The sequence below is a fragment of the Diceros bicornis genome, chromosome 3 (genome assembly GCF_020826845.1).
Source record: "Diceros bicornis minor isolate mBicDic1 chromosome 3, mDicBic1.mat.cur, whole genome shotgun sequence".
Classification (NCBI taxonomy): Eukaryota; Metazoa; Chordata; class Mammalia; order Perissodactyla; family Rhinocerotidae; genus Diceros; species Diceros bicornis.
Window position 1 is genome coordinate 48,880,379 of NC_080742.1, and position 13,164 is coordinate 48,893,542.

At 41.0% G+C, this 13,164-nt stretch overlaps 1 protein-coding gene across 2 annotated transcripts in view; it reads left to right on the forward strand.

Annotated features, from left to right (window-relative positions):
* Positions 1–987: 987 nt before the first annotated feature.
* The window catches only part of CCDC126 (coiled-coil domain containing 126), a 38,015-nt gene continuing 25,838 nt past the window's right edge, over positions 988–13,164 (forward strand). The window contains exons 1-3 of one of the 2 annotated variants that reach the window (XM_058527246.1): positions 988–1,196; positions 1,574–1,662; positions 7,998–8,098. The gene's annotated coding sequence lies outside the window, so the exon portion shown is untranslated. The remainder of the gene's footprint in view (positions 1,197–1,573; positions 1,663–7,997; positions 8,099–13,164) is intronic. The other variant, XM_058527243.1, reaches the window with a different exon arrangement.

Consider the following 13,164-nt stretch of genomic DNA (forward strand, 5'->3'; position numbering starts at 1 on the left):
CTCATTAATGCTTGTCTTTGCTCCTCCATAAAATTTTAAATTGGTTTAACTTTCTCTCTCTCTCTGTCACACACACACACACACACACACACACACACACACACACACACAAATCTATTGAGATTTTATCTGGAATTGCACTGGATCTACACATAAATTTGGGGAGATCTGACATCTTTCAGTATTGAACTTTCCAACCCATGAACATGTTATCTCTTATTTGTTTAGGTCTTCTTCAATGTTTTTAAAAATGTTTTAAAAAATGTTTTCTTCATACAGGTCTTGCACTTCTTTGATTGATTTATTCCTAGGTACTTGATATTTGTTAGACACTATTTTAAGTGGTATCTTTTAAAAAACTTAATTCTCTTTTTTCCTAGAATATAGAAATAAATACCTACTTTTAAAAAATATGATTTTTTTGTATCTATTAATCTTGTTAAACTCATTAACTGTAACAATTTATCTGTAGATTCTTTTGGATTTGCCACATACATACATAGTAATTATATCATCTGTGAAAAATAATTTTGTTTCTTTCTATTCAATCTTTAGTCCTTTTATTTTTCTTGCTTTACTCCACAGGCTAGAGACGTTCAGGGGCAATAACGGCACTCTTGTCTGTAGTACACTGTTAATTACTACTAAGCTCTTCTGCCTCAAGCCAACAGCATTGGAACTGTTGGTTCCCTCCAGGACGGTCAGCAGTAAAAAGCCCACACTCCCCTTTCAACGCCTGCAAGCGAGTTAAAGCCGGGAGTACGGCTCTCGTAAGCTCCTCTTCCAATCCGGAAGAAGGAGTGAGCCGCCCCCCGTGGTTGCCACGCAACGGCGTCGTCATGACCAGAAGTAGGGGCAGGCGGGCTAGAAGCACGTGCCGCCTCTTCCGCATTCCGGGACTACATCCCCCACAATGCCGCGCGCCGCGGGCGACTGGTCTCCGAAGTGGGGGAAGGGCCAGGCCGGGCCAGGAGGCGGAGCGGAAGCGGAGTGCGAGGGAAGAGAGGAGTAGAAGCCCCACAAGCTGGGAACCAACCTCTTCCATGATTCCCAGCCCGGGCCTTTCTCCATCCCGACCTGGAGGCTGCTTCGCGAGCGCGGGACGCAGCTGACGTCCGCTAATCGGCTTTCGCTGCGCCGCCCTGGCTCGGGACCCGGTTGGCGGCGGCGGCGGTGACGAGAAGCCCACAGACGAGGTAATGGGGAGGGGGCGTCTTTGCCTGTCCGGCCCGCGCCTCTCACGGAGCCCCTCGGGCCAGGCGGCCGCCCCTCCTCCGCCGCGCCCCGTCCCCGACCCCCGGGGCCGCTGCCGCGGGGCGTCCGCGGACACCCAGCTCGGGGACGGGCCGGCAGCCCCCGACCGCGGCCGGAGAGGCTCTTTGTCTCTGCCCCTCCGGCTCGGACAGCCGCGGCCCCCGGGCCCCGGGCGGAGAAGCGAGCGTGGCTCGGGCTGCGGGAGCCGAGCGGGGTGGGCTCGGTCCCGGGGCCGCCGGCGCGGGGGAGCGACGGACCTGAGCTGCGGGGATGGAGCGCCCGCCCGGCAGCCGCACTCACTTCTTTTTGTTTTTGACAGCTCAGCTCTGTTCTACTTTGAGAGAAAGAGAGAGAAAGTCAAATGTCCGTTTTTTACTCCCTCTTGAGAACTCAGCTCCTGGATGACGGGTAAGGATGAACTTAAACTGCTGTGTCGACTGTGGCTTATGCTCGCGCCAGCGGTTTTGAGAGTGGCTCGGACAGCCTGGGTTCTAATCCTGATTGAGTGACTGACTGGCTTTGTGACCTTGGTTAATTAAAGGCTCTAAGCCTGAATTCTCTCATCGATCAAATGAAGATAACACGCACCTTGAAGTTGTTAGAATAAGAACTATATGCTCACAACGCCATTAATTCTTCATTTGACGAAAAAATCCTTTGAATATGATACTTTCATTAGCTATACTGAAGTGGCCTCTGGATTTGTGAGTTTTGGGCTTTTCTTTGTCTAATCATTGGCACCCTGGGTTGTATGTTCTTCACTTTATACCTTGTTTACCTTAAACCTAAGCAAAGAATTCTTTAAAATACGCTGTCTTCTTAATTTCCGCTGTTTTAATATGGCTGAGAATGTTCTTAGGAAATTGATGACTCTGCTTTTCTGTGGATCAGCCTTAGAGATACAAGGACTTATTCACCATACCCCCTCCTCTCCCCCATCTGTGTCCTTTGGGGGATCCTTAAAGGAGCTTAAGTGTTTGTTTTGGCAGAGTAAGCTTCTAGGTGTGCTGCAGTCGTGGCGTGGGGCTGGACCGTCTTTACCATATCTCTGCTTTTTTCAGTCTCTTCTCTACACTTACTCATTGGTTAGTAATTTTCCCCTTTGGGATTTGTGTTTCCAAGTTGTAGTTTTTGTTCTCAGGACAGGCTGAATGAATGCAATAAATTTTATAAGGAGTGACTTGAAGCATTTCACGTTAGTCCCTCTTTAGTTTCGGTGGTTCTTGTACTGTTTTCTCCTGAATTTTACTGACAGTGGTGATGAGTTTTTCTTTAAGGAAATCTTTATGGTCCTTCGTTGAAACGTTTTTCATTTCAAATGTCTGTTCTGTACTACATTGAGTTCAAACACTGTTCTGCAATATGTGAAATAACGTGTCCTGAGTAATGTGGTTTTGAATGTACAGTTATGGGGGGACAAGGCAGAGGGCCCTGATGAATTTTCTGTGTAGTATCTTTAGTGACAGATGGATTTAAAAAAATATTTAAGAAAAAAGGAAATCTATGAATGTATTTGATAAGGGTAGCAGAGAGCCAGAGAGCAAATAAGTGGAAAACTTATTTAAACTGTGGGAGATGGCATATGCACATAAAGATTTCTGATTCATTTAAAAACGTGGCCAAAATACTTGTCTTGAAAAAAAATGTTTCTATGTTGTTGTTATCTAGTGCAGTACAGGACAGAGAGTAATGACTACGGAAATAGGAGGCCTTCGTTCTTGTCCTAGCTCTGTCACTATCTGTGTCACCTTAGGTTCCTTTGTGGTCCCCAATTTCCTCATCTCTAAAATAGTGAGTTGGTCTGATTCCAAGGACTCTTCTAGCTCACACTTTCAATGATAAGGGTTTTTAGATGTTCTTTTTAATGTGGAAAAAAATTGATATAAACCCTTTTTGTCATTTATTTGTACATTAGGAGGTTTTTTCCATCTTGAAGAAGGGAATACACATGAAAGAACTAGAAAGCTGCCACAAACAAGAATCTCTACCAACCAGTTCCTCCCTCTCTGTTGTGAGCTGCGCCTTTTCTGTGCATTTTTGACATGCCTAGTTCTCTTCTCCACTGCTATGTATCTCTTTTCTTTTACTCTTAGCCTCTTTTTAGGTATTATGCTTGCTTCTTTATAACTCTAGTTTGACAATGCCCTAATCCAATTTCCTTGTTTCTTTTTGTGAATTCTTTCCCTTTTTGCTCCTACTCCCAATATCCTGGTTTTCTTAGGGGCTTCTTTTTGTCCAAGGCCTCAGGCAAAGGTGCCCAATGCTAGTCTAGTTAGCTGTGGAAGGGCAGATGGGGTCATGTGGCACAAAACATGATTGGCTGAGGCTGTGGCCAGGTCAAGCTCTGTGACTGAAATATCTAGTACTGCATAATATATTTTAGATTAAACTTTCACTGTGGTGTAGTGATTGAGTAGTTTCCCTTTTGCCCTAACATTTCTATTCTTAATCCTGATTTACGTTACCCATTTTCTTTTATCTGTCTGTACTCTTCAGTGCTATCGTCTTCTCTCCCCTCTCCCAACCAAGTATGCCGTTTAAAAATGGTCTGATATCTTAAGATATGATATTTCTGTATCTTGGCTGGAATTTTAGTGTAGCTTCTTTCAAGGTAGTTCACATTTGAAATCTTAGATCTAATTAGGAGTGGATGGCTGTGTCCTGTGTTAAATTTTTTTCCCCAGATATTAGCCTCAGGCAGTATTATGTAGAGAAAAATATTTTAGGAATGGGCCTTTTTCCCTGAAATTCCATTCCAAGGTCAGGTCTGTGGAGGACTTATTTCTGAGTCTTTTTTGGAGAGAACTATCTGAACATCTGAGCTCTGGTGAACATACTGTGTATTTTGTAATAAATAATCTGCCTCTCTAGCTGTAAATTCCTTAGGAGACAAATAGGCAGTGATTCTTGTAGCACCTTTGGCTGAGTGAGAGCTTTTCTGCTTGCCAGTTGCTGCTTTCGTTGTTGATGGTTTCTTAAGCTATAGTTTTAACAGCATAAAAAGCAGAGCACTGAATAAATGTAAAAATGAGATTTGAAGAAGAGATTTTAAGGTAGGACTAACCATCCATTAATGTTTTTAATGTTGCTGTTGCAATGTTTGCATAAAAATACAAGGAAGTATTTCAAGACCAGCAGTGTGAAACTGCAGTGTTTTTAAAATTTTTGACTGCAGCCCATAGCAAGAGATCTTATGTCAAGATGCCATAGATGTATAATTCTGTGTGTGCGTGTGTGTCTGTGTATGAAAAAGATATATATATAAAACTGAAAGAAAAGTTTCACAAAACAAAATCTGTAGTGTATACAGTGTACTCTGATGGTTTCTGTTTTATCTTGTTTTTTTAAAAAAGTGCCAGTTGCAAACTATTAAAGTCGATTTTTGTTCCTCACTTTTGAAAAACACTGGTGTCCTGGGCTGAGAGTTTGGATGCCTCAGTTTTCCCCATTTGACATTGGGAGTCATTAATCCTCTTTGTGCTTCACTTTCCTTATCTTTATTTTTTTTTTATTATTTTTTTTTTGTGAGGAAGATCAGCCGTGAGCTAACATCCATGCGAATCCTCCTCTTTTTGCTGAGGAAGACTGGCCCTGAGCTAACATCTATTGCCAATCCTCCTCCATTTTTTTTTTTTTTTTCCCTTGTTCTCCCTAAAGCCCCAGTAGATAGTTGTATGTCATAGGTGCACATCTTTCTACTTGCTGTATGTGGGACACGGCCTCAGCATGGCTTGGACAAGCGGTGCGTTGGTGCGCGCCTGGGATCCAAACCCGGGCCGCCAGTAGCAGAGCGCATGCACTTAACTGCTAAGCCACAGGGCCAGCTCCCACTTTCCTTATCTTTAAAATGAGGGCGTTCTAGTTTAAATAGTCACTGATTCTCTGTCTTTACTCTTCCCTGGTAATAATGTTGGACTAATATGTTTTGTCTTTAGGTCCCTGACTAGGGAGAAAATACTGAAAAATTGTTTAAATAGCTAGTTGTTTACATGTTTGCTGTTTGGCAAGTAGTATAATAGAGCTTTGAACAGATCTTTGGAGATTTACAGATATCCAAAGATCTTGTAAATTGGAGTGGAGATGTTAAGGCCCATAATAATGAAGAAAAAAATTTCCTTATGTTCTTTGTTATTCTACTTTTGTGTTCTTTAGCAAGGAATATTTTTGAGTTTGAAAAATTGTATTTAAAATGTTTAATAACAATTGTAAGTTAACAGGCAGGCAGATTGCTACCTAGACTTTATTCCATACCCCATATTGCTACTGCCCCCTTCATATTAGAAAACGCCAATAAGAATATATTTTTCTGTGTGAAGATCACCATATCATATGATTACTGTTTCTATATATTACCAAACAGCGAAACTGCCATTCTCATAAGAAAGGGGAACACAAAGCTTTCTTTGCTTGTGGGTTTCTTTCTGTTCACTTTGGACAGTTTTTCCAAACCAGGCCATTCCACGCTAGGGGTTGGGATCCTTCTCGTTTTCATTTGTTTATACTGAGGAGACCAGGAATAAGGAATTTACTGCCTGCTCCCAAGATTCTGGTCAGAAAAGAATTCTAAAGGTTTTAGTTGGAAGGAAATTGGAACCAGACTTTATACTTCCTCTTTCTTTTCAGATCAGACCTCCTTAGAGGGCCTTCCTTGACTTCACACCTTATGTAGACTTCTCAGACAATCTCACATCACCCTGTTTATTTTCTCCATAGCAATTTATCACAAGCTGAAATTACCTTATTTCTTTGTTTGCTTGTTTATTGTCCCACTCCTACCAAAGCATAATCTCCAGAAGAACAAGCTTCATCACTAAGTAGACACTCAACAAATGTTTGAAATGAACAGTTGCTGAATGTCTGATTCATGTGTTTGGTAAGTCGTATCACTGTTGAGATTGATGTGAAGGATCAGATTTAGGAATAAAAGCCTTTAAAATTGTTCTATTTCTGCTTTTCTGGGAAAAGAAATGAAATGGTTGAAAAGAAAAAAAAAAGGGCTATTACAAAGTCTCATAACAGTATATAGATACTATCAAAACAGTACCTAGCCCAATTACTTCACAGTACACAAAAATCAGGAGGACATAATGCTATTAAATATACTAAAGATATTGGATATAAGAAGACTCTACCTATATTAAACATAACCAGAGACTGTGAGGCACAGTAGGAAGCCACTATCATCCCAAGGTCTATGGAACAGACAGAGAAAGTAGTGATGTTACCAGAGCCCAAGTCCAAGGACACCCAGTGGAAAACAAAGCCAAGAGAGGCAGTCCGGCAGGAGCTGGTGCTACAAAGGAGACACCAGCTGAGGCACAGAGGGAAGGAGAAATATACCCTAGAGCTTTTCCTTCCTCCTACTTTCCAAACTCCTGCCAGTGCCTCCCACTGGCTGAACACAGGTAGAAGCAAGCTGATTTGGGAACCTGGAAAACGCCACCTACTGGAATCACCCTCCCCTGAGATACAAAACAGAACAGAGAAAGAGGGTAAGGAATAAATCTGAGGGCAACCAAGCAGAGGACCAGCACAAACAGCAAGTACACATGCCTTTGTGGACCCCATGCTTATATGCCTCTGTCTTGATTTATGTCTTATTTATATCAATAGGTTCTGTTGTTTGTATTCTTAACGTGAGCTGCCTCAAATCTGTTGTATAGAAGAGAGGCAGATATGAATAAAGATAACCACGTGTTTACACACAGACAAAAACTGCAGGAAAATGCAAAATGACTAATGAAAATAAAACACAGAAGTGTTTAATGTATTGCATAACTCAAAAACTTTTCCTTATTAATATTTTTCAAATTCAAACCGATATTTTACCACCACTAACATCAGCTTAATGGTACAAGGAAGAAAACTTACAAGTCACTTCTTGATTATCTAAGTGAATTACCCACTGTAAAGTTTTATGATGAAGCTGGCAATAAAACAAAAATGCTTCCTAAGAAATATGAACTAATTCAAATATCAGAGCAAAGAGAGCATTGTTAGATAAAAGTGGTTTCAAAAACCTCATAAACTCTATAATTAAATGTATATTGTTTAATATTTTACATTTTTACTATAGCTACCCTCTCCCATTGAGCTCCCTTCTCATGAGAAATTCATGTCTTGATTTTAGGTAGAAAGAGGGAGGGTGGGGAGCTCTTCCTCCATCTGCTATTTCTCATTTATCTTCAGCTCAAAATAATCCGTATACCAAAGAGGTATATTTTGGGGTCGTATACTCTGATGCCCTTCACAGCCATCCTAATGGGTGTGAAGTGGTATTTCATTGTAGTTTTAATTTGCATTTCTTTAATGGTTAGTGATTTGAGCAACTTTTTTTTTTTTTTTTTTGTGAGGAAGATGAGCCCTGAGCTAACGTCCATGCCAATCTTCCTCTTTTTTTGCTGAGGAAGACCTGCCCTGAGCTAACATCTATTGCCAATCTTCCTCCTTTTTTCTTTTCTCTTTTTTTCCCCAAAACCCCAGTAGATAGTTGTATGTCATAATTGCATATCCTGCTTGTTGCTGTATGTGAGATGCTGCCTCATCATGGCCTGACAAACGGTGCGTCGGTGCACCCGGGATCTGAACCCGGGCCACCAGTAGCGGAGCGCACGCACTTAACTGCTAAGCCATGAGGCCGGCCCCTTGAGCATCTTCTCATGTGCTTATTGACCATTTGCATATCTCTTTTGGAGAAATATTCAAATTGTGACTATTTAAATCATGACTTTTGTTTTTGGAAGGACATTTTGGCTGCTCTGAGGACAATGGCTTGAAGTGGGGTTGGAGAGGAATCTGGGAAAGCACTTGAGAAGCAGCTGCAGGAATCCAACTGGAGATGATGGTACTTGGACCACATTCTGTTGCCCTTCTTCAAATCTAGTACTCTACAGATACTTCATTTTAAGTGTATCTCCTCTCCTCAATTCTTCTACCTTTGGGCCATGTGGACTGTAATTCGTTTTGTAATTTCTGCAGTTGGGTGAGAGCTTTCCTCTGGGAATCCTAAAACATATTTAGAATTCTATCTTAGGTCAAAATAATAATGATGATGAAGGTTGTGATGATTTTATTTTTTGCCTTTAAAAATTCTCCAGTTGTTTCCTGGGACCAATTTGAAGTTTTATTTTTTTAAATGATTGGTAGACAATTAATACAGTGGCCTAGAAGTTAGGATTAAAAAGTTTTTAGATTGTAGACTGTTTTGGTGGAGGAAATACTCTAATAAATACTGTGCTAGGTGGTAGTCAGAAGTCCTCAGCAACAGTGTAAGCCTTTTAAGATTCTAGTTATTGTCTCCATCTTGATCTGAGTGGTCTTTCAGGAGCTGGACCAGTGCTTGAAACATAAAGAAAAATTGGAGGGGACCGGCTCCGTGGCTTAGCGGTTAAGTGTGCATGCTCCGCTGCTGGCGGCCCGGGTTTGGAACCCCGGGTGCGCACTGATGCACTGCTTGTCCGGCCATGCTGAGGCGGCATCCCACATACAGCAACTAGAAGGATGTGCAACTATGACATACAACTATCTCCTGGGGCTTTGGGGAGAAAAAGGGAGAAAAAAAAAAAGAGGAGGATGGGCAGTAGATGTTAGCTCAGGGCTGGTCTTCCTCAGCAAAAAAAGAGGATTGGCATGGATGTTAGCTCAAGGCCGGTCTTCTTTAGCAAAAAAAGGAGGATTGGCATGGATGTTAGCTCAGCGCTGATCTTCCTCACACATACACACAAAAAAAATTGGAGAGGTTCAAAGTGCAAGTTCCTCTGTCATTTGCAGCTTGGAACATTGCACAGAAAGAAGAGACATTGAACTCTCCCTTTTCTTTTTCTTTCATAAAGATTGAGTCTAAGAATTATTTCTCTTTAAAAGTAGTAAGGTAAATTACCTTTAGTTGCTAAAGAATTCAAAACTTTTTCTCTGCTTTTTGTCTATGTGAAATCACAGAATTATCTCTTAGAGAACAGAACAGTGTATTTGTATTGATCCTAGGGACTAAAGTGGTGCCAGTGGAAATTGCTTTCTCTTTACTCCACCTCCACCCCTGCTTGGTAAATATAGGGCCTAGCCCACCCTGGCAGCAATGACTTGGGTTCCAGCAAAGTGTTTTCTCTTCTCTTTACCCCTTCTCCTTCAGGGTCATTATAGATAGGTCCAAGTAGGAATCCTGTATCACACCTGATGAACTAACTTGTAACTTTGAATTTAGTGACCCTACCTGTAGCTATCATTGCTACTTCATGAAGAAGTTTGAGATTCAGACAGTAGTTCCTGAACTTTGCTGCACACTGGAATAACCTAGGGCTCTTTAAAAAATACCGATGCCTGGCTCCCACTAAACTAATTCTAATTTAGTTGATGTGGGGTGGAACCTGGTATTGGGACTTTTTTTTTCCTGGGAAAGAGTCGCCCTGAGCTAACATCTGTGGCCAATCTTCCTCTGTCTCTTTTGTTTTTTTTGCCTCCCCAAAGCCCCAGTACATAATTGTATATTCTAGTTGTAAGTCCTTCTAGTTCTTCTGTGTGAGCCACCGCCACAGCATGGCTATTGACAGATGAGTCCAAACCCGGACCACTGAAGCAGAGTGCACTGAACTTTAACCACTAGACCATCAGGGCTGGCTCTGGCATTGGGACTTGTGAAAAACTCTCCAGATGATTTTAATGTGAAGCATTCTCTGAGAAGAGACCAAAGGCAGAATTGTATCCTTTTAGAATTTTAGTCACCTCTGGTGGGCTTGCTTGCAATTGCTTGTGGAAATGAACCCTTAGATAGAATAGTTTTCAGGCCTTCTTGGATTGCTTCAGAGAATCCTCATGGGCCTTTGAACTGCTCAGCCCTTTGTCAGGCATAGGCTGGCTGCTGGCCATCTTTTTAACTTGGAGAAAGCTCCAGGGTGTCTTTTCTTCCTGGTAGCTCCCATACCCACTTTATTCCTTGGTGTCATTTTGTGGTTCCCTAGTGTAGAGTGGGATTAACTGCTCCCAGCTTCTCACTACTTTGCTGTTCCCAAAGAAACTCTTTTCATATTAAATGTGTTACTTTTTTTTTTTTTTTTTTTTTTGTGAGGGAGATCAGCTCTGAGCTAACATCCGTGCTAATCCTCCTCTTTTTTTTTTTTTGCTGAGGAAGACCAGCTCTGAGCTAACATCTATTGCCAATCGTCCTCCTTTTTTTTTTCTCACCCCCCCCCACCCCAAAGCCCCAGTAGATAGTTGTATGTCATAGTTGCACATCCTTCTAGTTGCTGTATGTGGGACGTGGCCTCAGCATGGCCGGAGAAGCGGTGCATCGGTGCGTGCCCGGGATCTGAACCCAGGCCGCCAGTAGCGGAGTGCGCCCACTTAACCGCTAAGCCACCGGGCCGGCCCAAAATGTGTTACTTCTTACCACTATAAACAAACATATAACAAACAAGCAAGTTACAAAGCATATACAATTCTTACTGTGGTAGTCCCTATGAAAGTTCCTGACTTCCCTCTGAGATGTGCTGCTTTAATTTTGTTGAGGGCAGTGGTAAGCAGACACATTCCATATAGAGTCAAGGCTATGAAGACCTTTCATGAAGGTCTGCTCTGTGAATCTGATGGTACAGTCAGGTAATGTATAGTCAATATAGAGCATTAGGGGGCTCTTTATTTAATAGTTTGCAGCTTAGATCTTTGGGCCCTTCACACTGAGAAACTTTAGGTTTAAGCTAGGCCTCCTTGTTCCCTGGGATTTATTACTTTGGCGGCATATCCTTCTCAGCTGTGCTTCCGCCTGGTGTTGGTACTGCCACTCACCCTTTAAGCAAAGTTCATGGTGGTGAGCAGTTCATTCTTAAGCTTGTACGTACTGGGAAAGACTTTACCTCTTATAGATTAGGATCCCTATGTTTGACTATCCTCCCCCCACAGTGAATCTCCTGTTCTCTGCCTAATTCTATTACAGTCTTGGGATTTGTCACTTTCATGGAGTTTTGTAAAACCTATGAGTTATAATAGGGCTGGGTTTAAGGACTCTTTTTAAAGGAAAGGACAGACTCTGAATGGAGATATAAATTCTGAACTTGTGGACTTATAGCTCTTGCCAAAATTCAGGCAAGTGAAGTCAGTTGGTCTGGGTAAAAATCTTAGGCAGGTTAACCTCCAAGCCTTAATTTGGTCATCCTTAAAGTGAGAATAACAACAACATATTTCTTTGGGGGTTATTAAATGAAAAAACCTTTATGAAGTGTTTACTTCAGAGTTAGGCACATGACAAGAAGTCAGTAACTGTTCACCACTGCAGTTTCTGCTGCTCATTCTATTGCTTTATTGCTATAAAAGAGGGCCGGTGGTTAACAGCCTGAGCTTTGAATTCTCTCTCTTCTGCCATCCAGTTGTATGACCTTGGGCAAGTTATTTAAGTTTTCTTTGCCTCCGTTTTTTTTACCTGTTAAGTGAGAATATTATTAGTATGGGATGTTGTGAAGATTAAATGAGTTGTTTCATTTAAGGAGCTTAGAGCAGAATCTGGTATGAATAAGTGATTGTGGTAATGGTTGTTGCTGTTATTTAACTGAAGTACCCTCTTTGCCTCTGGTTTTGAGTCTCTTCTTTTTTGGCCTTGGATATGTATAGTGACCTAGAACTTTCTAGGCTGTCATTTTAACCTTTATTTGCCAAAATACCTAGGAGTCTGTGTTCTCAATTCTCCAGTGTGATGTCACTTTTTTGGCTTTGTTGTCATGCCAGCTTTAGAATCCTGTTGTGACTGCTTCAGGACAGATTACTAGTTGATCCTTCCACTGGGTGCTAGGTGAGATAATGTAGCACACAGGTCAAGTGTGAAAAGACATAGGAGCTAGTAAAGATTTATAAAGGAAGAATAAATTTAATATACATGGGTAAATTTTTTTTTTAATTTTTCTTGGGAATTCAGAATTTCCATTTTCTGAACTCAAATCAAATGGGAAATCTTTGTAGAAAAAATATTAGGTTATGTTTACCTGACTTTGCTAAGCAAAGTTTAGTACTCCAGTATTGATATTAATGGTGCTGTTTCAGTAAGATCTGAAGGGATTTACTCTGTTTATGGTAACTAAAGAAATGAGCAGAAGTAGAAGAAAGTTTGAAAAGGAGTTGATTCTTAATTTTTCCTGCAGTTATTACTTTACTATAGTAATTAATATACCCAGTTAGTGGTGCAGTCATGTTTGTAGTGAGGTTTGGCAGAGTGGGTATACTTCAACAAGAATAGATGGGTATTCTTCAAACCTTGGAGCCCCAGAATTTATTAGAAGTGTATCAGGGAATGGGTGGCAGGCTGAGAGAAAAGAAGAGTGGGAGTTTTCTGAATAGGAGAGGTGAATTTGCAGGGCAGAAGGTCCCCCAATTACACATACCTCAACACACACACATGTACTGGAGAAGCTTTGATGGTATGTGTTTTGTATTTTGTTATTTTGCATAAGATTAAAAAATATTTATTTTTTTTATTTAAAAAAAGTGTTTGAAAGCACCTGTGCTAGAGAGCAAATTTCTAGGGCATAACCGTGTTTTCCCTACTGCCTAGCGTATACGCTGGCTCAGTAAATATCTTGTTGAAAGTGGTTGAGTGCTCTGCAGAGTTTACCTTTATTGAGATGGTATTCATTTCTAGTTTTATCCTCAAACTAGATTTTATTAGTTCAGTTATGTGATTGTACCCTATTAAGTGGATTAAAATTGATATTTTTATTTGACCATACTTTAGGAAGTTAAAAACTTAAGGATTATTTTCATTAAGCTGTGAAATGCACTTTTTGATTTCAGGTTTATTTCTACTTGAAGAATTTTACTCCATTAGACGTAATTGAAGAGTTTTCTTCACTGGATGCTTTGGTGATTCATACATTATTACTCTCCAGGTCTTTCTAGATTCCATGATTGTCATTACCTTTCTCTTTTTTAAAA